Genomic DNA, 25811 nt, shown 5'->3' on the forward strand with positions numbered 1-25811 from the left:
GGTGCCTGTACCCACCACTGACCTCTAGCGCGCAGAAGGCGAACAGGTCGTTGTACGCTCGCGATCTACCCAAGAATGCTCTATTGGAATAAAACGGTGCGTCTAGGGAAGGCAGCCGCTGCACATTAAACGATCCCTCCCCGCAGCACCACTTTCTACGTTCCTTCTCCTCGTCGAAAAGCCTAGCGCCACAGTGAGAGCATCGATGCACGCCTTCTTCCCAAAGCGATACCCTCTTCAACTTGAAAGGCGCGACGTCGTCCAGAGCCGCTCCATTCCAATAGGCCATGGGGCCATTGCTAACTATCTTTTTTCCGAGAGCAGCGGGAATGTGCCTCATGGTCTGTAAATCCGGATTACGCAACCTGTACCTCACCGACGTCTGCCGCGATGCCTCTGGATCGATCTCCTGCAATCGACTGATAGCAATCGTTTGAACCCTCGGATGCGTCGTTGCGTATTTCCTTACGGCTTCCCTGTTAACCTCCGGGTGCTCGGTAGCGTACTTTTGCACGGCTTCCCTGTGAACCTCCGGGTGATCGGCGGCGTACCTCCTCACGGCTTCCCTATTCACTTCTGGATTGTCTTGGCTGTAGCGACGAACTGAGCCCAGGTTAACGTCTGGTCTCTTTGTTGCATATTTTTTTTTGCGGCCGCTACCTGCTCGTCTCTCGTGGTATCCAGTACCTTCGGTCTTCCGCGTTTGACCTTCTTGGGGCGACCCTTTCCTTTTCCGGTCACGGGAGGAGCAGTGAGTGGATTATCTAATGTAAATAATACGACAACAGGTTTCATGTGAAGCAGTTTGGGATCCTGAGTGATGCTGCTCCGTGAATGAATACCTGTAATTTCCGTAGCGGCGATCGTCCTTTGGCTACATGCTGCAGAAGAGGAAACGTCCGCTGGGCGTGTGAAAATGAGCCGTGTAATGGTGTATTGGTTTTGATCAGGGCTGTAATTGTTAGATGAAAGAAGCATAGAGGCCAGAGATGCGTACGTGTGGCATTTAAACAAGCTGGCCCTACCGTCGCCACAGGTTCGGTAGTCGTAGTCCACAGCATGAGAGTCGAATAAGTAAATGTTGCCACATCGGCGCCAAAAGCTAACTGAACGGAGACGACCGGTGAAAATGAAAGCAATGTCATTTTGGGTTTGTGATAGGAGGTTCTCAAGGACATGTGATAGTGACCTGACGTATTCCTCGACATCTGAGATAGTGAGCGGATAAATGCCGTAGTGCACGTCTGATACGGCGATGTGGACTACGTTTCCCATTACCTTTAACACCTGGGGTAATTCTTCCGGGAAAAGGTAACGTTCTACGCCCCCAATTGAATCATCTCGCAAAGTTCTATATATCCGGTTTCCGCAGAAAAGGAGTGAATTTATTACGTCCGTATTGAATTTTCCGTCGATGAAGCCCCAAACTGCCGCGCAGGAGGAGTTCACTACACATTGTGAACCTGCACTCCAACCGAAAAGGTCGTAGTTGCCCTGATGGATAGACCCCGCAGCAACGCAGGAGAACCCCCTAGAGCGCGTATGCATCGCGGAAGGTGAAAAAAGTATCAGAGGCAGATTGTGTTTATACTCACTTATTGGAAGAGACTGTTGGATGTAAGGAAATTCAAACACCTGGATAGGGAGTCCTCGGTATAACCTGTAAATGATTATTGCAATATCACAGTGAAACAAATATTGAAGTACTGGATAGGAACTGAGTTCGTTAAAAGTACTGCGAAAAACCGATCAGCGTTAGCTATTCACGTCAATAACTGAATTTGTACGAATAATGCAATGTACTCCAGTGGCCATAGCTGAAGTGGAAATAATAGCTGGAATAAACTTTAATACAAGAACTCAGAAAAGAAAGGGAAACGTTATGAAGTGCATGCATGAAGACCTTGTGGCGTATTCCGATCAAAGAAGGTAATGAGGTATGTTTTCATTTGGAAAACCTGTTGGAAAATGTAATTATCTCAATATGAAAGTTTTAACAGAGAAAATACGTTTGTACACGGCACAGATAAGTGAATTTGGCGACATTGATACGTTGGTGAAGGGGTAGAGGTGAGCTACTGCGTGAATGAATGATTCAAAGTGTAAGGAAAAGCGAAAAATGAAACAATGGAATGTACGAAGAAACGTAATCGTCAATGTAGTCAGAGCGTAGGGAAATAACGGGAATGGAGGGAAACGCCTTGGAGACTGAACGACACATCCGAATAAAAGTAAGGGCACTTACAAGGATATAGGGAGAAAGGAAGGTAAATGAGTAACAATGCAGCCGATGATCAAAATGTTAGGCAATATTTCTCAGGTGTTTGTCATTAGCATAACGCAAGTGCTTCATCAGTACGATGACAATTGAAGAAGGGAAGGTGAAGGTCTGAATAATACAACATGAGCAGGCATGGACAGGAATGTCCCAGTTTTGAGTGTATTAAGGGCACACCGTAAAAAAATGGAAGGAGCGTGATATTTATGTGAGAGACATGCACGTCAAAGAATCAGCTCTTGTAGAACGTGAAGAAGTGAATACATATCTGTGTGACGACGTATAAGATGTAAAGAAAATGGAATTGAAATGAATGTTAATTTTTTGTCGTGTACAGTAACAGTAATCACAAGTTACAGGAAAGAAATGGGAAAGGAAAATGATCATTACGCGACAAGGACACACCTAAGGGAATTCAGTTGGCGTCAATGATTTCCCTACAACTAAAATAATCAACTGGATATGAATAGATTGCAAATTCGATGGAAGTCAGCGACAGTGATGTCATTTGCTTTACGAGGAAGGGTAGCAATACGATATCCCCCTATAGAGGCAACGTCATGTGTCATTTTGGAGAGCAATGAACGGCAGTGTTCCGTTTCGAGGTACTAGTCCAGGAAATGAAGGAAGGTGTTTGTCTAGCAAATTCTTATAAGCGAATGGATTTACTGGAAATGTTAACAGCAGGTAGGGAGTAGACCAAGGATCGAAATCTAAATCATTTGGAAGGGCGCGGAACTACAAATTTTAGAAAATGTAGGTCATACGCGAAGGAAACCTTAGGAATGTAATTGTTTGATATCCTTTGACAACGAAAACGAACCGAGAGACGCCATCTCAATGTAAAGCTTTTGTTTTGAAAGACTAAATTCTAGAAAATCATATCGAGTGACGAAGACTGGAATTTTCGCTTAAAAATTAAGTACCAATAATTTCATTTTTTTAAGAATCTATTTTAAGATACTTCCAAACGATCTTAATGATCTGAACGATGATAATGTAAGCAAGTCATTACAAAAAAGAGTTCTGTCCCTACTTTTTCTACGAAAACATCAGTGATAAGAACAACATAACTAACACCGTAGCTACAATTGATCGTGTTCCCTTAAATTTCCCTAAATGAAGTAGCTATCAACGAATGATAGTGTTATTAATTTAAATTACTTAATTTTGAAAATTTTTGATGTTAAAAAAAGAACGGATGTTATGTAATTGCGTAGAAAATGCACTTTTGATCTAAGTAAGTGAAGCGCACTAGAAAAAAGAATAAATGTTTGGGTAACGAATTTTAGCATAACATTCATTTTGCTCAATAGTAAAAAATTCGGAAATTACTACGTTTTGCACATTTTGACCTTTCTTTCCTGGACTATATGGATAAATGAAGTAATTTCCTTCGTAAACACATTTCTAAACGCTAAAATTCAGGATGATGATGAGTAACGCTTCATGTAGTACGTTATGCATTCGGGAAGCGACACTGATAGGTATTAATAAATTCATTGCGCGAGGTGCATATTGTAATAACGCTGAAGCCCGTATGACACTTCCCAATTTATTGGCCAATTGGATTGTGGACCCACTGACACACACCAATTCCTATCCCAATATCCATTTCACAATATGGGACACTATTTATTGCCCAATCTGGAATTTAGAACAGGTTCTATTTTCTCGCGGCCAATCTCCAATCAGAAATCAGTCTTCTCGACTACTAGTGCCCAAAACTAGAAGCTCTTGGCAAAGCATTCGGTTTGGCTATTAAGGCCGCTTTACACGTGAAGGATCATTCGAATGACCATCATTAACCGTGTATAACGGAAAATTCCTGCATTCGAATGAAATTTCAGGCCTGTTCTAATTTGCTTGAATGATATGAGCGCACGGCGTCCATCTTGCCATTGGCATCCACCTCGGAATTTTAATATAATAGATAAAAACTTTGGAAGCATAGCAACCCATGAAATAGCTCAAATAATTAATATGTACTTTGAGAGAACATAAATTCACGAACATCAACTATGTAAAGTCGGTAATTCGGAAATTACATTTCGGATATTTAATGAATAAAAACGTCGTGTTTCTCCTCGATTGCGTCGACATTTGGTTTAATTTACATTTATTAAACTATATTTCATGATTTGAGAGCAAAAATGTCGGGTGAAAGTCCCAATTAATGACACAATCTCTGTTTATTCGATGAACTCATTGCAGCCAAAACGAGCCGCTACGTTATCTTGGCTCACGTATGGGATCACAATATTGCCTATCTGTAATCATTCAAGGAACTCACCCGAATGAAATTTCGAGAAAATCTTTGCAACCCCTCGAAATAGTTATTAATTTTACAATTATTATGCCACCTCCCATTCTGTACCTCATTTGCAATCAATCTGCGTTTTCAGATGCTCTTTTGTCATTTTGGGTTATGTGGCGTTCTCTAGCGGGATATTAGAACACTTGAACGGCCAATATTGGTGTAAATATTGTTACGTGTCGTACGATGCGTAAGGCCCAATATTTAAACCAATATTTCGCGCCGATATATTGGGCAATACATTGGGAAGTGTCACACGGGCTTAAGGGTAGTGACACGCTCGTAACACTGCAAGAATATCGGATGAATGATATGGGAATTCCATTCGAAAGATGTTCGGTATGAATTTTCGGTTTTAAACATGTATTTCGATTAATCGCGGTATGTTTTTTTGGAGAGAGAGTTAAATATGCAAATGGATAGTGATGAGAGTAAAGTAAATATTTAACTTCCACACATTTCTAATTACTTAAGTACCGACCCGGTTTCGACACGTAATCTCATTATCACGGTAGAAAATTGGCATTCCTCGTTCTACGCATACACCGTCCAGCAAGGGAAGGGTGGGGTGGAATGGATGAAAAGGGAGTGGGGGAGACACTTTGACTAAAAAGGTGGGTAATAGCGAATGTGTTTGAAGGAAAGGGTAGGAATAATCGCATTTACGTAATCCCTCGTCCCCCCTCCTTACCTATTACCCAAGTTTTTATTGAAACTGTCTCTCCCACTCCCTTTTCATCCTTTCCACCACACCCTTCTCTTACTTGAAGGTATATATGGAACATGTAAGCAGGGGCGGATCCAGGATTTCTTTCTGGGAGGGGCACAAGCAAGGCTGTATCCAGGATTTTGTTCAGGGGGGGGCACAAGGATACCTTGTTATACAAAACGAACGAAATTATAATGGGACCGTATTAAAAATCTATCATATTTTTAAGGGTCTGGGGGGGCACGTGCCCCCGTGCCCCCCCCCCCTGGATCCGCCTATGCATGTAAGGCCAAATTCGTACCTTGATAATGACAGTGCGGGTGGAGAACGAGTCGATACTTAAGTAAATGACATTGTGTGTCAGTTTATGAGTTAAGGTTATTCTCATGGATATTAAACATTTCTAGAAAACACGCCGGACACTGATAAATTGATATAGCTCGTAAATGCTATTTTGTTCACATGAAGTAAGCTCTCATGCGTAGATTCAAATGTGAAGTGAGGTAAGCGGTAACTTTTACCTTCTTCATAAATAACATATCCACACAGACAAACTTAATGAGTAGGTGAACGAGACCTCAGGCAACTATGACGGAATAGCCCGTGGTATTAGATGAGATGACATTCGAGCACGGGGGATAAGGTGACATTGAAAATAATAATCGTTATGAGAATTCACAAGTTCACCTGACATTGAATGTGGTGATTCGTACCCCCGAAAAACTCCCCCCCTCATACGGAAGATGCTGCTATATGTCCCCGGAGCAGTCAACCGCATATATCGCCTCACAAGTAAGCTCACTTTTGTCAGGCAAACATAACCACTGGCCCCACCACTCGTGCTCAAAACATCCCTCTCCACGCTGCAGAGCTCAACAGCCGACCGCTCCACCCCGACCACCGACGGAAGTGGCCTTCCTTCGGTTACCCTCGTAACTTAGGCAGTCGGGACAGAAGAGGAGTAGAATTTCAAATAAAATTCGAGCGTAAATGTGAAGGGATGTTATGCCAAGTAGCAATATCATTCGCCAATGGTTAATTTCGATGAATACCCCTTTCAAGGAAAGTAATTGTGATTCAGTATTTCTTACAATGAAAGTAATTGGGATGCGTTAATTGAATATAATTATAAATTAACCACCGTGCAGGTTAGTTGAATGAATATGAATGTACTCTCGCGAAAAGGAAAGGAATGTACGGAATCCGGATTGTATCTCTTTCTGCAGTAACTCTTTAACTAAAGGGACCTGACAATGTTAATTCAAATTCGCTGTAATACGTAATGGATATCCGAAATGATATCAATTACGACGATTGGTTACGTTAAAATATCCATATCCACATGGATGCACTGCCTATTCATTTATACGCCATTGGTAAATGAATGTGAATAACAAGTGTGCCACACGTGTGCAACAAGGGCGCCACCCCGCACCGCGGCGCCGCTGAAGTACGGCCCGCACCACTTACTGGAGACTTCCCCTCCACCCCCTCCCCTCCCTCGGCAATGACTTTGCTCTTTGGTATGCAGCGCTGTCTTGTAACACGTGTAATCTAGTAACGGAATAAAATTTTCATGGTATATCATAACAGTCGTATCACAGAAACATTGTCAATTAGGTCAAATTAATTTGCAGCTATTGTTTTGCAGTATTTTTACTCTAAATCAGTAAATATATATCTGCCATTTCTTAGAGCTGCGTCTTTCCGCCCACTAAATTTAGTTACTGACGAAGGCTTCCCGTTGCCTTTCATACCCACATACCTAATTCAAGTGAACGAAGGAGGACCGAAGGCAAGGGGATTTTTTCGCCCTTGGGGTACAAACGCCCGAGGGCCCGACAATTAGCCGGGTCTCCGAAAGACCACGCGAGAATCGTGTGTCAGCGATCCATAATTCTTCATTCAGACGTTTTGCAAAATAAAATTTTGTTCGTTTCTCGAAAAATATGAATCAAGTTTTGAATTGTTCGTCTTCAGAACAGCGGTTAGAATTTTTAACTGAAATTCTGCGATCAATTTTAACGTATTTAAGGATTTTCGCCCCGACGTCAGTATGAAGAGAAGAGGAACGACAGACCCTTCGATAAGTTACGAAGCTATGAATTCCATCAAACCGAATGTATCCATAACAATACAGAGTTTGACAATAAAAACCAAACCAGCAATCACCTTCGTAAAAGGAATCATACCTTCGATGAAAGTTACCGAACTCACTATCGTATTGAACTGTATCCGTTATTTTTACAAAACACTTTTCTGCCATGCAAATACCACTGTCATCATAGTCTCAGTGTCGCTAGTCATCAGTATGGTTTGCACGTGAAGTAGGTCGTTGTACTTTTGATTGACTAGAGAAACCTAAGTTTGGTCGTCAACTCATTAAAATCGAAAATAATCAAAGAGAAGAAAATTCTCGCGCAAGTAGCTGTAAATAGCATCGCTTAGTCAAACTACATAAACGAATGACTACGATATAAGTTAAAGACGGGAGAGCAGAGCCATTCTTTCAAAATGTGAACATGCAATAAAAGGAATGTCTCTCACTGTAGTTTGTAATGCGCGCCTCAGCTGTAGGAAGGGTGAAACGGTCATGATAAATAAGTCACAGAAATGCACTAAGAGCGAGGAACTTGCGTTGAACATGAAAACGGTGAATATATACGTCAATGTACCGTACAACGCTTTCTTAGAAAGTGAAATGATGGCAGTTGGTGACAATGTTTTCCGTTTTCCTGCGCAATGAACTTAAGACTAAGTGATGGACAAATTCAACGATGATAGTCCACGGCATGGACCGTCGGTTAGGCAAAACACCTTCCTTACGTGCGGTCAACCAATACAATTTGAATTTTTACTTTGTGCTAAAGTATTTGTTACTTAAGATATGGATGGGGAACTAATGAAACATTTATTCCATTTTAATTACACGTCCAAATTTCGAGGGTAGATTTACCGTTCTTTTCAACGGAGTTGTTATTTGCATATACAGCTAACGCGTGATGGTGTTTATTGGAAGAAAACATTTTCTAATGCAATGTTGATTACAACAGGTATGCGCTACATTCACTTCTGCAATCGTCTTCAGAGCAGCGGTTACAAGTTTTAACTAAAATTCTGCGATTTATTTTCAAGTTTTTAAGGATTTACGGCCCGACAACAACAAGAGCATTTTTGCTGCTTATATCAGTTGATATTGACGCTAGAAATTCTTTTAAATTTGAAAATTGTCATAACGAAACGAAGAATTCAATTTCAAGAACAAAATTTACGGTCAGACAACAATTACCCACATACCTTTTTCAAGCGAAGGAAGGAGGAACGAATGACGGAGGGCCCTGCTATTAGACGGGTGTCCGAACGCCCACGCGAGCAGCGCGGGTCAGTGGTCAATAATTGTTAATCCAGCCGTTTTGAAAAATAAATATTTGTTCATTTCTCGAAATATATTAATCAAGAATTGAATTGTTCGTCTTCACAGCAGGGGTTACAAGTTTAAACTGTAAATCTGCGATCAATTGTTACGTTTTTAAGGATTTTCGCCCCGACGTCGACAAGAACCTTTTCGATGCTAATATCTGCTGATATTGACGCTAGAACTCCGTTCAAAATTTGAAAATTCTCATGATTAATCGAAGAAATCAATTCAAGACTGAAACAACGTTTATGACATTTAAGTATTAAAGGTTATACTTTTAAGTAGGCGTTATAAAATTTCTTGGAAGTATATGTTTTCACAAAACGTAAACAATAACGTGGAGGGGGAGAAATGAACGCAAATGAAACGATACTGTGAAACTGTGTAGCAGGATAAGGTGGGGAAAATTGCGCTATGATATTTGAGAAGAAAATGTACACTTAGAGCGCATGAAAGAGTATGTGCTCGCCAAAAAATATTGCAACACGATTTATAGTTTTTTAAATATCTTTATATTTCATTTCCAAAAAGAAAAGTTTATCGATTTTGAAATCTCTATGCCGAACACGCCGAAAAAAAATGTACGTGGTGACCTGTAATTAGTCATATACTCCTAATTTTTTCATATCATTAAAATAGGTTGAACACGTTATAAAGCAGGGGTAACTGTTTGCGCCATTTGCATCTATGTATTCCATGAGGACTTTCATCTGTATATGGAAAGCAAGGACTAACTATTGACAAGTTGTTAATAGTGTGCCGGTCACTGCGAGGATATAACGGGACAAAAATTCAGCTGAGTTTGATGAAAGAAGTTTTAAAAAGTAAATGACGCGGTTTAGGTTAATGATATTTTTTGACGTAAATGAATATACCAGTGTGACCGAGGGAACGAAATTGCGCGATGTGACAAGCGTACGAAAGTGCAGTCAAATTTTTGTCGTGTAAATCGGTGAGTTGCTAGAATGCAAGGATGGGAGATCACAAAATATCCCGTGCTATATTCCCAAATTGTGACTCTCACAATTTCAACGAATGTTTTTATTGATAACATACGCTATGATGTGACCTATATAAACGGCCTCAGTGCAAGGTCAGGAATACTAAAAGAAGACAATGCACCAACTATCACCAATTAATCATTCTAGTCATCAGATATGAGAAAATACCTTTGCGATAGACCTTGTATGCCTCAAAGTTTGACGAAATAAAGAAAACGGTTATGAAAATTAACTACTGTCATTTTGAGTGTGATGGACATTGTTGTTGTTAGTATTTATAGTCAATGAATGATATTGGAAACGGGTCAATAATCAGTAATCGATTTCACAACGTTGAACTACATAAAGTTGAAAAGAATTTCCACAGTTAAGTACATATCTCGGAATCGCGGGCGACATCGGAGGAAGTATAATTTCTTCGCCAAACGTAACGTGGCATCCACCGCAATAACAAAATAGAGAGAAATCGTTGTACTAACCAGAAATCAGTGCGGTGATTTACAGCCCCAAGACACGTCCCTTCTCACACGGAAGAATCTGCGCGAAGTTCCTGGAAAAGGCAACTGCAGGTATTTACCCCACAGATAAGTTCACTTCACTCAATGCAAATGAGAGGACACTGGCACAAAGGATGCGTTTCTCTCGAGTACTGATTTGGAAGTGACGCCCTGCTCTCACTTGCCACCCTCAACACCTTCCCCCCCCCCCTGCGTGTTGAAAAGCACCCATTCCACGCCCTACCTCGCTACAGCCAACCAATCCTAGCCAAGGCGACGTCAACGCGACATCGTTCGCTGTCTTTGAATGTAACATTATCGTAATGCAATTGTCTACGAATGTTTTAAAACGAGGAATGGATACAAAATGATGTTACGTATGGTGAAACCATATTTATATTTTCAACACTTATTCCAATTTATTCAAATTCAGCTAAAATAAAATGGAAGCGCCCAGTGTACTGTAATCATAATTCAAAATCGATCGTTCATTTAGGCGTCTGCGACTCCGACATGAAGGCGAAGAAAGAACCATCGCGTGATTAACATAATTTTCCCCGAAGTATAGGATACAATATCGATAGTAGATGACGTTCATGGAAAAATTCAGCTTATTTGGATAGCCGCACGGCACGGCAGATTATAAGAGGTAAGCTGCTGCGCAAGGAATTGACATCAGGCGCCTAAGTTTAAACTTCATAGGTTTCATTTCACCAGTACGATGGTAGATAGTCGTGTCCAGTACACGCAGGAGGAATTATTGCAAAATTAACAAAATCCTTATTTTTCATCGCAGAAACACCGTTCGAGTTCCTACTTGATGGCATGATTTGCCGGAGTGCGATGAAAACAATCAATTTCTGATGACGGGATAGGTTGATAGAGTTCCAAATTGTAGTAGGATCGGTCACTTTTTGGGAGGTACGCGCCCCGCTGGTAGGGCCGAGGAGAGGGACCTGCGTTGGTGAGTTCGTCGATGTTAGAGTCCGGGTACAATAACCCTCGGGAATCCTTCGGCGAAAGTGCTGACCGCATGGCACCTTCAATATTTCTAGTTGAGAGTATTTTTAAGAATATCCGAAAATCAAAATTAAGAGAAGCAGTTTAAATATGTTTCCTTCCGTTCTAAATCCCAGGTAATGTACAGCGAAAGGAAACGAATTTAAGTAATACTTTAAATAGCGAAATAATTATATAGATAAAATAAACATCGAAAAGGTTAGAAAGTAATTCGTAACCCCTGTCTCCCAAAGACTGAAAGCGGTAAGCGTCCGCGTTCAAAAATTGTCAATCCAGGAGTTTTGAGAACGACCACACGAGCAGTGTGGGTTGGGTCGGCGGTCAGTTATTGTTTATTCATCCCTTTAGCGAAATAAAGTTGTGTTCGTTTCTCGAGAAATGTGAAACAAGAATGGTATCGTTCGTCTTCAGAGCAGCGATAACAATTTTTGAACGAAGTTCTGCGATCAATTATAAGGTTTTTAGAAATTTCCGTCCTTATGTCAACGTGAGTAATTTCGACGGTTACTTGGGCTGATATTGACGTTATAACTTCGTTTAAAATTTAAGATTTCTCATGATGAATGGAGGAACGCAATTTCAAGATTAAAATTTAGGTTCAATGAACAATTATCCACTTTGCTGTTTCACGTAAACAGAGGAGGCCCGGAGGGAAGGAGACATTTCAACAAGATGCAATTCAATAAAAAAAATTGCAAATACAAAATACAGAGTTAGCAAATTCATTGTGTCATCATATACATATCTGAGGAAACACGTAAATATGAATTAGATAATCCAATCAGCATAAATCTTTGCGTTAGTATTAACGTTTCTCGGACGTCTGTCAATGGGTGAAGTTGTATTCCTTTCCACGCATTCGAATTATGACGAGGAAAAATTAATTCCAGCTTCAAGTCCCATTTTTTATAATTGACGAATTTCAACAGTTACTCTTTGATAATATGTTCTACTGCTGAGTTACTGTGAATGACATTAATTACTCTACGCTGCTATGTCGTTGGTGATTAAATATTGTAATTGCATTAAGTAGGTTACATAGTATTGGGGAATGTGTTTGTCGGCAATGTGGTTCATGTTTAGGGCATACCTCCCTATGCAGGTGTACCCGCCTCAGAGAAAGCATCTCCCACCACCCCTCCTCCCCATTCAAAAACTTGGAAAACCCAAGTCTACGCCGGGTTAGAGATTTCGCAATGGCGGGCGGCCGCCTCGGCCCAACGGACACCCCTGCGCCGCGCCGGCAAGGTCATTGAACACTCCATCGGCTCTTTGTTGACTTTGAGCCCTCGGAAAGGAAAAACCCCTTTCGCTTGCGACGAAAAATGGGTTACCGCCACGTGGAATTTTAAATGTGTATGTGTAAACTGAAAATATGCGGAATTTCACCCTTCGAATTCTTGTCAGGGTTTTTTTAATAATTGGCATGAAGTGTCCCCAAATAATTCGAAGATGAAATACAGACGATAAGAAGAAATACATGACATAGGAAGAGCATGCACAAAGATATGTATTTATAGGAAATCGTAGCGAAATAATTATATAGATAAAATAAACATCGAAAAGGTTAGAAAGTAAGTCGTAACCCCTGTCTCCCAACGACTCTCAAAGCGGAAAGCGACCGCGCTCATAAATTGTCAATCTAGGAGTTTTGCGAAATATTTTCACGTTCCCTTCTAGAAAAAGATAACTCAAGGATGGAATTGTTCGTGTTAAGAGTAGCGCTTACACTAAAAAAATTCTAATGTAACTATCAACCTTTGTATGGTGTTCCGCCGGAGCGTCAATAAGGAAAATGTTCTTGCATACATAGGTTGAAATTGACGTTAGAACGTCGTTCAAAGTTTCGAAATTCTCATAATGAAACGAGGACTTCGATTGCAAGTCTGCAATTTACGTTTACTGGACAATTATCCACATAGATATTTGATATAAGGTAATCAGGCCATAACGCAGGAGCGTCACGGTGGTTTTACGGTGGAATCGCCCGAGGGCTGAGCAGGTACCTGTATCGCAGGTCTGTGAACGAACCCCAGAGGCTCGTGGGCCGGCCGTGACGAATTGTTTATGCAGTAGTTTTGCGAGATAAATTTTTGTTCGTTTCTCGAAAAATGTAAATCATGAATGCCATTGTTCATCTTCAAAGCAGCCATAACAATTTTTAAACGAAGTTCTGCGATCAATTTTAACGATTTTACCCATTTCCGCCCTGAAGTCAACATGAATAAATTTACTGCTTACTGTCGCTAATATTGTCGGTAGAACTTGGTTCAAAATTTGAGATTTGTCATGATGAATCGAGGAATTCAATTCCAAGAATGAAATTAAAGTTCAATCAACAATTAGCCACATAGCTATTTCACATAAAGAAAGAAGGCCCTTAAGGACGGGGATTACTCCCTCTTGGGAAGTAATCGCCCCGGGCCCTTCCAGTCAACGGGGACTGTGAACGACCACACGAGCAGTGTGGGTTGGGTCGGCGGTCAGTTATTGTTTATTCATCCCTTTAGCGAAATAAAGTTGTGTTCGTTTCTCGAGAAATGTGAAACAAGAATGGTATCGTTCGTCTTCAGAGCAGCGATAACAATTTTTGAACGAAGTTCTGCGATCAATTATAAGGTTTTTAGAAATTTCCGTCCTTATGTCAACGTGAGTAATTTCGACGGTTACTTGGGCTGATATTGACGTTATAACTTCGTTTAAAATTTAAGATTTCTCATGATGAATGGAGGAACGCAATTTCAAGATTAAAATTTAGGTTCAATGAACAATTATCCACTTTGCTGTTTCACGTAAACAGAGGAGGCCCGGAGGGAAGGAGACATTTCAACAAGATGCAATTCAATAAAAAAAATTGCAAATACAAAATACAGAGTTAGCAAATTCATTGTGTCATCATATACATATCTGAGGAAACACGTAAATATGAATTAGATAATCCAATCAGCATAAATCTTTGCGTTAGTATTAACGTTTCTCGGACGTCTGTCAATGGGTGAAGTTGTATTCCTTTCCACGCATTCGAATTATGACGAGGAAAAATTAATTCCAGCTTCAAGTCCCATTTTTTATAATTGACGAATTTCAACAGTTACTCTTTGATAATATGTTCTACTGCTGAGTTACTGTGAATGACATTAATTACTCTACGCTGCTATGTCGTTGGTGATTAAATATTGTAATTGCATTAAGTAGGTTACATAGTATTGGGGAATGTGTTTGTCGGCAATGTGTTTCATGTTTAGGGCATACCTCCCTATGCAGGTGTACCCGCCTCAGAGAAAGCATCTCCCACCACCCCTCCTCCCCATTCAAAAACTTGGAAAACCCCAGTCTACGCCGGGTTAGAGATTTTGCAATGGCGGGCGGCCGCCTCGGCCCAACGGACACCCCTGCGCCGCGCCGGCAAGGTCATTGAACACTCCATCGGCTCTTTGTTGACTTTGAGCCCTCGGAAAGGAAAAACCCCTTTCGCTTGCGACGAAAAATGGGTTACCGCCACGTGGAATTTTAAGTGTGTATGTGTAAACTGAAAATATGCGGAATTTCACCCTTCGAATTCTTGTCAGGGTTTTTTTAATAATTGGCATGAAGTGTCCCCAAATAATTCGAAGATGAAATACAGACGATAAGAAGAAATACATGACATAGGAAGAGCATGCACAAAGATATGTATTTATAGGAAATCGTAGCTAAATAATTATATAGATAAAATAAACATCGAAAAGGTTAGAAAGTAAGTCGTAACCCCTGTCTCCCAACGACTCTCAAAGCGGAAAGCGACCGCGCTCATAAATTGTCAATCTAGGAGTTTTGCGAAATATTTTCACGTTCCCTTCTAGAAAAAGATAACTCAAGGATGGAATTGTTCGTGTTAAGAGTAGCGCTTACACTAAAAAAATTCTAATGTAACTATCAACCTTTGTATGGTGTTCCGCCGGAGCGTCAATAAGGAAAATGTTCTTGCATACATAGGTTGAAATTGACGTTAGAACGTCGTTCAAAGTTTCGAAATTCTCATAATGAAACGAGGACTTCGATTGCAAGTCTGCAATTTACGTTTACTGGACAATTATCCACATAGATATTTGATATAAGGTAATCAGGCCATAACGCAGGAGCGTCACGGTGGTTTTACGGTGGAATCGCCCGAGGGCTGAGCAGGTACCTGTATCGCAGGTCTGTGAACGAACCCCAGAGGCTCGTGGGCCGGCCGTGACGAATTGTTTATGCAGTAGTTTTGCGAGATAAATTTTTGTTCGTTTCTCGAAAAATGTAAATCATGAATGCCATTGTTCATCTTCAAAGCAGCCATAACAATTTTTAAACGAAGTTCTGCGATCAATTTTAACGATTTTACCCATTTCCGCCCTGAAGTCAACATGAATAAATTTACTGCTTACTGTCGCTAATATTGTCGGTAGAACTTCGTTCAAAATTTGATTTTCTCATAATGAATCGAGGAATTCAATTCCAAGAATGAAATTAAAGTTCAATGGATGGAGTACTTGTTTTAAGCGTTACATATTCACTACATGGTCGCTTGCAGTTATGAATTTCTTTTCTATTTACTGGGGAAACTGTTATCCGATTTTAAGCCCTTATAAAACCTCCCCTAATGTGGCCGATACCCTTTGAAACCATGTCTAGATGAGCCGCGTAGCATGTGTAGTACGCTGCTCAGCCGCCTTTGGTGCTCCAACGGAAGTGACTTCTGTTTCCTGAGAACATGAAGCAGGGGCAAGTTTTCCAACTAACAGCAATGCATCATGTCTTCATTAATTTCCTGGGAAATTCCTTAATAAAGTACGCCATAACTAGTAAATTCTGTGAAATGATAATGAAGTAAACGGTTAACTTGTGGCTGGATGCATGACTGCAAAGTACGGGTGCAACGACGCTGTAATAAAGGGCGGCTTCCGTGCCAGGATTGTCACTCCTCACCAGGAAATGCGTACTGACAGCTGTCCCCCATCGTTATTGGTCACTATCGTCCAAAGGAATTCCTCAACGATGATGCAAAGGGTTACGGAATTAGTACTACATTATGCGAAAGCGACAGAAAAGGAGGGTATTTACAGAAAAGAAATATTTTTCCCAGGTGTTACGGAAAGGTTCGTGAAATTTGTGGTTAAAATGTCAAGAAAATTTAAGATTTTTATATGAAAGGCCTACGAAAGGGGATTGGAAATGGAAGAGAAAGCATTAATTTTAGAATAAAATCACTAAATTGAGCATTAAGCACAGTTCAAAGGACTTAAGCCATTAAAATAATGAAATTTTGATGAAAATAATTGCAAGCAGTGATTTAAAATTGATAATAACATGACTTAATATTTTTCATCCGCGCATGTATCTTGAATAATAATTTCATTGATAAATATGCACGCTTGCATATATATTTAACCTATTAATGTAAATAAATTCATTTTTTGCCCTCAATTAATTTAAAATTTGTATTTTGTTGACCAACGCAAGCCTGTCCCTGCCTGGGGCAGAGTGGGACATTTTTCATCGAAGAAGAAACGTAAGTATTTCAACTGTTTTGAGTGAAATGTATTACTTGCGGTTTTTTTTATAAGTTTTAGAATATATTCTCCAAGCAGTGAGACCAAAATTTTTCGTTTACCAATTAATCTGAGGAAAATTTAAAATAAAATGCTACAACTGTCCCACTGTGCCCCAGTCTCCCCTATCGTTTAAAATATTCCGCCCTCTTCACTTCTGACATTAAGCAATCAGTGCCTAATTCCAGTGAAGCTGCAATTCATAGTTTTAATACAGTTTTGTTTAAATTTTGAAATCATGAACGTAATTTGCGACCTATGAAAGTGTTAATACACAACTTACTTCATATTTAATAATTGTTACCACCTTTTCTGCACTGGGCCTATTTGTGCTTGTAATATCAGGGGTAGAATGTTTTTGATAAAGTTAAAAGTCATCCATTTGAAGTTTGAATGAGTTTATACCAGTTTTTCCACGCCACCCGAGAGGTAACTGGCAAGGCGCGTTTCCCTTTTTTATACGTAGACGTAACGGAAAAGGGATCCCCACGCCCCAGTTGAAAATATCCCCAAGTTTACCGGCCGAGAGAGCACAGCGAACGTAAAGACAATATTTTTCAACTGGCACATAGGCCTACTTGTAACCGACAAACACAAAGACACACACAGCCATTCACGCATCACATTCACACGTGCAAGCACTCCCTACCACACACTCCTCTCCAAGCATTCCATCACCACCTCCATCCCCCTCTGATTAAGGTGGACACCGTCGGGACGGTGACGATTACCTTTACCCATATACCTGTACGGAAGAAGGAAAGGAAATGAAAACAACCTTCATTGGGCATTGGAAAAGCATATGAGAATGAAATACCAACCTCTCAAAAAATGTGTCGTCTACCCCACCGTGATGGACAAGAAAAGGAGTTGTGATATCTACGACCCGGATCCCCCCTGTAAAGGAAGTCAGTTATGAGAGGAACGGTTAACGTCATCCAGCATACGTGAGTGCGAATACTGTGTAATATCTTACATCTGTAATACCGGTGTAGCCACCGTCCCAGCGCCAGTACGTGTCTCCTGTATATGACATTACGCCACATAGCTGGCGCTGGAGGTATTGTCAGGAAGGTAACTGCAGGGGCCAACACCCGCAGCTTCATTATTAATCGATGTATATCGGCCCTCAACGTTCGATATACGCAATCCTGGATGAAAGGGGAGAAATAATACGTTATTCTCCGCGAGAGAGGAGTTGGAATCCGCTGACGCTCTCTTTCACGGAAAAGTGTAAATAGGAACACTTACATTACGGAGGTCGTTCGACCCGATAAGGACGATCACAGGCTTTGCAAAATAACCGTGGTCATCCACGAGTCTCCTCAATTGGAGGACTGTCTGCCCCGATACACATAACCCGATGCGGGCAGGGCGAACTGTTGTGAGAAATCACAGGTGATGAGCAGGAAGAGAAGTTATTGGAAAAGGTACTTCATCATAGTATAAGTATGTACTTACCTCCCTCCATCCGCCACCCCAAATACGCACCCAGGCGCACCATATGGGAGTCGCCCAGGAGCTGATGTCCGCACATAACTGGCCCTTCCATCGTCGGCAACGGGTAATGGACAGCGGCAGGGTTTCTACAGGAGCGCACGATATCCTTCCAACGTCCTTGCTGAGATGCAGATGACGTTCGCATGCTACGTAGCACCCCTTCTCCGCCGCTTCCCCCACTCCTAAACCTTCAAACCTTCCCACTATACGCCGGACGGACGTGTCTCGTAGCTCCCACCACCTAAACCCCGCCTTCCGTGGGAGGAGTCATGGCGGCTGACAACCACGTAACAGCTGAAGTATGATCCACCTCTGGCATAATTGGCAGGGGTTTATAAATCACGAATATACAGCACGCAATTGGAATCGTACATGCTCATCACACGGTGGAAAGGAAGTGTATCGAATAATTTTCTACTGTTTATGTAAATGGAAGAAAGCATGCACATTTTTTGCCCAACCTTTCCATTTCCGTTACACAAATGATACATTAACAGTTGATGGATACTTTAAGAATTTCCGAGACTTCCAATCAATGAAAGTAGTTTCTAAATATTAACTTCCGTTTTAAAGAAATATAAAAGCGCAATAATTTAATAATTTGCTTGAAGTGTCCCCTAAAACTTCCGAGACGATGGTATTGTAATTGCCTACGAATGTTGTAAAAGGAGGGATGGATACAAAATGATGATATTTATTTAAAAGAATTAATGCAATTATGAATTGATTGCCTTAAAGCTTTGCAATGTTTTTCAGGAAATAACAATATTAAAATTGAGATCCATACACGTAATATAATATCGCTTAATATATTCCCCCCCCCCTCCACTGCAAATACTAAGCAGTCATTGCCTTTTTTCAGTGAAGCTGCAATTTTTTGGCATGATATGGTATTATTAGATTAGATTATTTTGATCAAAATTCGTTCAACTGAGAAGCACATGAAAGCAGCTCAGTGTTACAATGATATCGAAATTCTTAATTAATAAAACTTTTAACAGCGAAAATTCAACGACATTCCATTCAAGATAATTCATTTCTCCATGGCTAATTTATCCGAAATACGTATGGTGAAACCATATTTATATTTTCAACACTTATTCTAATTTATTCAAATTCAAGTAAAATAAAATGGAAGCGCTCAGTGTACTGTATTCATAATTCAGAATCGACCGTTCATTTAGGCGTCTGCCACTCCGACATGAAGGCGAAAAAAGAACCATCGCGTGATTAACATAGTTTTCCCCGATATATAGGATACAATATTGGTAGTAGATGACGTTCATGGAAAAATTCAGCTTATTTGGATAGCCGCACGGCACGGCAGATTATAAGAGGGAAGCTGCTGCGCAAGGAATTGACATCAGGCGCCTAAGTTTAAGCTGCATAGGTTACATTTCACCAGTACTCTGGTACATACTCGTGCCCAGAACACGCAGGAGGAATTATAGAAAAATTAACAAAATCCTTATTTTTCATCGCAGAAACACCGTTCGAGTTCCTACTTGATGGCATGATTTGCCGGAGTGCGATGAAAACATTCAATTTCTGATGACGGGATAGTATGATAGAGTTCGAAAATGTAGTAGGATCGGTCACTTTTTCGGAGGTACGCGCCCCGCTGGTAGGGTCGAGGAGAGGGACCTGCGTGGGTGAGTTCGCCGATGGTGGAGTCAGGGAATAATAACCCTTGGGAATCCTTCGGCGAAAGTGCTGACCGCATGGCACCTTCCTTATTTCTAGTTGAGAGTATTTTTAAGAATATCCAAAACTAAATATTAATAGAAGCAGTTTAAATATGTTTCCTTCCGTTATAAATGCAAAGTAATGACAGCGAAAGGAAATAAATTTCATAAATACTTTAAATACATTTTCACGACCAATTACTGATTGCATTTGATTTCCGAATAATGTTACTAAACGTGGAATAATTATCGTTATGTGTACGTGCCGTATAGTGAAATACATTCAGCTATCATAATTTCCGTACGTGCAATCAAATCGAATTCTTTATGTATAGCGTATGTGCACGGTACGTGGGAATCGATAGTAGTAACCTACGTTTTTCCAATGCATTTGTACCCATGACAGATCCCCCATTCAAAATATTTGGAAAACCCCAAGTCTACGCCAGAATGCGGACCCCTCCCCCAGGCAACACACAACTGCCAGCGCTGCGCGGGCAAGGTCGTTGAGCACTCTAGCAGCCCATTGTTGATGGAAAGCCTTCTGAAAAGAATATCCCCGCTTGAGACGAAGGGATGCCGCCAAAAGGATATTTGAATGTGCATGTGAAAATCCAAAATAACTATACTTTCACCCTTCTCTGTCTTTTGCGGGTTTTCCCAACGCTTTTCACCCCATTCGTGTCCTTTCCATCCTGCGTGTCGCATTTCTCGATCCACCCACCCTTTTAATACAACACCGTACGGTAATGTACGCGACAAATGTGAATATTGTACGCCACAGAGGATGACATGAGAACGTCTACGCGAACATGCTCGCGTAGACGTCAAGGCGATAAACCAACCGTCGGGCAATGAAAATGGTTTTCCTCGAAATATAGGATACAATATTCAGAATGCATTTGACATTATTTAGCTCATTTCTCAATTAATAATGTATCTAAAAATCACGATACCATCCCGTTCGATTATATAGCTTCTCCCAAATTAAATATAAATTTTCACTATGAAAAATCAAAGACGTTCCATTCCAGATAATTCATTTCTCCATGACTATTTCCTCCGAAATACGAATGATGAAAGGAAAATTATATTTCCGACAATTATTCCAATTTATTGTAATTCAAGTAGAATTACATCAAAGTGACCGGTGTACTGTAACCATAATTCAAAATCGATCGTCCATTTAGGCGTCTGCGACTCGGACATGAAGGCGATGAAAGAACCATTGCGTAATGAACATAGTTTATCTCGAAATATAGGATACAATATTGATAGTGCGTTCTCGGAGAAAATGATCTTATTGGTATAGCCACAGGGCATGGCAGATTGAAAAAGTAAAGTGACGAATTGCAGATTGCATTTGATTTCTTGAACGAGGTATGTTACTAAACGTGGAATAATCAATGTTATGTGTACGTGCCGGATGAGAAAGGCATTCAGCTTTCATAATTCCCGTATGTAGAATCAGTTCAATTTTCTAGCGTGACGTATCATATGTGCACGCTAATTGTGTTTTTTGTGCTTCACGCTGTAATGCTTTTTTTTTTTAACTGGTGAATTTCCAAAACTTCCAATTAATAAACGCATTTTCAAAATGTTATCTTCCGTTTTCAAAGAAATTGAAGTACATTAGTTGATAAATGTTCATGAATGATGCCAAAAAGTTCCGTAACGAAAAGCAACGACGCGAAGGACCACTGTCTCTTAACGACGAATAAAGCAGTAGGCGTCGTGTGACAATATCGGATATAAACTGTTGAAGAATTGAATGCGTAGTTCCTTATCTTTCATTTAGTTTCACTTATAAATACATAAGTTAAGAATAGATTATGGTTGCGGCCACATTATCACCTTTGCTATTCTCATGAATGTATTTCTGCAACACGATGGCAGTTGATTTATTTCATATAATATAGCTCATTTGCAATCGACAATGTATGTAAATGTCACTTCAAAATCCCGTCCGAGTATATAGCTGTTCCGTAGATAAATAAAACTTTTAACAGGGAAAATTCAACGACGTTCCATTCAAGATAATTAATTTCTCCATGGCTATTTTATCGGAAATACGTATAGTGAAACCATATTTATATTTTCAACACTCATTCCAATGTATTCAAATTCAAGTAAAATAAAATCAAAGTGGCCAGTGTACTGTAATCATAATTCAAAATCGATCGTTCATTTAGGCGTCTGCCACTCGGACATGAAGTCGAAAAAAGAACCATCATACAGAAATAGCAAATTTATTTTAACGATAAAATAAGAAACGAATGGGTTATAAATTAATTCGGAGACCCTGTCTCCGAACGAATGTGAAAGCAGTAAGCGTCCGCGGTCATTAATTGTTTATGCATGCGTTTTGCGAAAAATCTTCTTGTTCCTTTCTCGAAAAATATAAATTAAGAATGACATTTTTTGTCTTCAGAGCAGCGATTACAATTTTTAAACAAAGATCTGTGATCAATTTTAACGTATTCATCCATTTTCGCCCTGACGTCAACGCGACATCGTACGATGTCTATGCATGTAACATTATGGTAGTGTAATTGTCTACGAATGTATTAAAACGAGGAATGAATACAAAATGATGTTATTTATTTAAAAGAATTAATGCAATTATGAATTGATTGCCTTAAAGCTTCAATATGTTTTTCAGGAAATAACAATATTAAAATAGAGATCCATACACGTAATATAATATCGCTTAAAATATTCCGCCCTCTTCACTGCAAATATTGAGTAGTCACTGCCATTTTTTTTGTGAAACTGCAATTTATTGCATGATATAATTTCATTAAAAATTTAAAATCATATACGGAATTATTGACCTATGAAAGTGTGAACACAAAGCTTAGTTGATATTTAATAATTATTACCACCTTTTCTGCATTTGGCGTAGTTGTGCTATATTGTCTTAAAACTCTTCCTGCAACTCTTCTTATTTTCCACTACATGTTATTTAGTCACGAGTTGTTACATGCGTATGAATATGCGTTAATATGCATGTAACAGTTTCGTAAATGGGTTCTCGGACGTCCGTCAATCGGTAAAGATGTGTTCCTTTGCGCTGTGGACCCCTCCCCCAGGCAACACACAACTGCCAGCGCTGCGCGGGCAAGGTCGTTGAGCACTCTAGCAGCCCATTGTTGATGGAAAGCCTTCTGAAAAGAATATCCCCGCTTGAGACGAAGGGATGCCGCCAAAAGGATATTTGAATGTGCATGTGAAAATCCAAAATAACTATACTTTCACCCTTGTCTGTCTTTTGCGGGTTTTCCCAACGCTTTTCACCCCATTCGTGTCCTTTCTATCCTGCGTGTCGCATTTCTCGATCCACCCACCCTTTTAATACAACACCGTACGGTAATGTACGCGACAAATGTGAATATTGTACGCCACAGAGGATGACATGAGAACGTCTACGCGAACATGCTCGCGTAGACGTCAAGGCGATAAACCAACCGTCGGGCAATGAAAATGGTTTTCCTCGAAATATAGGATACAATATTCAGAATGCATTTGACATTATTTAGCTCATTTCTCAATTAATAATGTATCTAAAAATCACGTTACCATCCCGTCCGATTATATAGCTTCTCCCAAATTAAATATAAATTTTCACTATGAAAAATCAAAGACGTTCCATTCCTGATAATTCATTTCTCCATGACTATTTCCTCCGAAATACGAATGATGAAAGGAAAATTATATTTCCGACAATTATTCCAATTTATTGTAATTCAAGTAGAATTACATCAAAGTGACCGGTGTACTGTAACCATAATTCAAAATCGATCGTCCATTTAGGCGTCTGCGACTCGGACATGAAGGCGATGAAAGAACCATTGCGTAATGAACATAGTTTATCTCGAAATATAGGATACAATATTGATAGTGCGTTCTCGGAGAAAATGATCTTATTGGTATAGCCACAGGGCATGGCAGATTGAAAAAGTAAAGTGACGAATTGCAGATTGCATTTGATTTCTTGAACGAAGTGTGTTACTAAACGTGGAATAATCAATGTTATGTGTACGTGCCGGATGAGAAAGGCATTCAGCTTTCATAATTCCCGTATGTAGAATCAGTTCAATTTTCTAGCGTGACGTATCGTATGTGCACGCTAATTGTGTTTTTTGTGCTTCACGCTGTAATGCTTTTTTTTAACTGGTGAATTTCCAAAACTTCCAATTAATAAACGCATTTTCAAAATGTTATCTTCCGTTTTCAAAGAAATTGAAGTGCATTAGTTGATAAATGTTCATGAATGATGCGCCTAAAATCTTTGCAATGTTTATCAGGAAATAACAATATTAAAATTGAGATCCATACACGTAATATATATACCAATTTTTCTGAGGAAAATAAAAATTAAATGCTAAAACTGTACCACTGTGCCCCAGTCTCCCCTATCGTTTAAAATATTCCGCTCTCTTCACTGCTGACATTAAGCAATCAGTGCCTAATTCCAGTGAAGCTGCAATTCATAGTTTTAATACAGTTTTATTTAAATTTTGAAATCATGTACGTTATTTGCGACCTATGAAAGTGTTAATACACAACTTACTTCATATTTAATAATTGTTACCACATTTTCTGCACTGGGCCTATTTGTGCTTGTAATATCAGGGGTAGAATTTTTTTGATAAAGTTAAAAGTCATCCATTTGAAGTTTGAATGAGTTTATAGCAGTTTTTCCACGCCACCCGAGAGGTAACTGGCAAGGCGCGTTTCCCTTTTTTATACGTAGACGTAACGGAAAAGGGATCCCCACGCCCCAGTTGAAAATATCCCCAAGTAAACCGGCCGAGAGAGCACAGCAAACGTAAAGACAATATTTTTCAACTGGCACATAGGCCTACTTGTAACCGACAAACACAAAGACACACACAGCCATTCACGCATCACATTCACACGTGCAAGCACTCCCTACCACACACTCCTCTCCAAGCATTCCATCACCACCTCCATCCCCCTCTGATTAGGGTGGACACCGTCGGGACGGCGACGATTACCTTTACCCATATACCTGTACGGAAGAAGGAAAGGAAATGAAAACAACCTTCATTGGGCATTGGAAAACCATATGAGAATGAAATACTAACCTCTCAAAAAATGTGTCGTCTACCCCACCGTGATCGACAAGAAAAGGAGTTGTGATATCTACGACCCGGATCCCCCCTGTAAAATAAGTCAGTTATGAGAGGAACGGTTAACGTCATCCTGGTACGTGAGTGCGAATACTGTGTAATATCTTACATCTGTAATACCGGTGTAGCCACCGTCCCAGCGCCAGTACGTGTCTCCTGTATATGACATTACGCCACATAGCTGGCGCTGGAGGTATTGTCAGGAAGGTAACTGCAGGGGCCAACACCCGCAGCTTCATTATTAATCGATGTATATCGGCCCTCAACGTTCGATATACGCAATCCTGGATGAAAGGGGAGAAATACTGCAATTTATTGGCATGATATGGTATTATTAGATTAGATTATTTTGATCAAAATTCGTTCAACTGAGAAGCACATGAAAGCAGCTCAGTGTTACAATGATATCAAAATTCTTAATTAATAAAACTTTTAACGGCGAAAATTAAACGACATTCCATTCAAGATAATTCATTTCTCCATGGCTACTTTATCCGGAATACGTATAGTGAAACCATATTAAAATTGAGATCCATACACGTAATGTTTTATCGCTTAAAATGTTCCCCCCCCCCCCTCCACTGCAAATACTAAGCAGTCATTGCCTTTTTTTAGTGAAACTGCAATTTATTGGCATGATATGGTATTATTAGATTAGATTAT

The 25811-nt window shown here is 40.0% G+C and overlaps 1 long non-coding RNA gene across 1 annotated transcript; it reads right to left on the reverse strand.

Annotated features, from left to right (window-relative positions):
• Positions 1-17628: 17628 nt before the first annotated feature.
• Positions 17629-18164, reverse strand: LOC124170011. The gene is made up of 3 exons (XR_006867292.1): positions 18059-18164; positions 17784-17958; positions 17629-17704 (listed from the first exon to the last, which is right to left on the reverse strand). It is a non-coding gene; the product is annotated as an uncharacterized LOC124170011 (long non-coding RNA).
• Positions 18165-25811: the final 7647 nt, after the last annotated feature.

The sequence above is a fragment of the Ischnura elegans genome, chromosome 13 (genome assembly GCF_921293095.1).
Source record: "Ischnura elegans chromosome 13, ioIscEleg1.1, whole genome shotgun sequence".
NCBI classification, from domain to species: domain Eukaryota; kingdom Metazoa; phylum Arthropoda; class Insecta; order Odonata; family Coenagrionidae; genus Ischnura; species Ischnura elegans.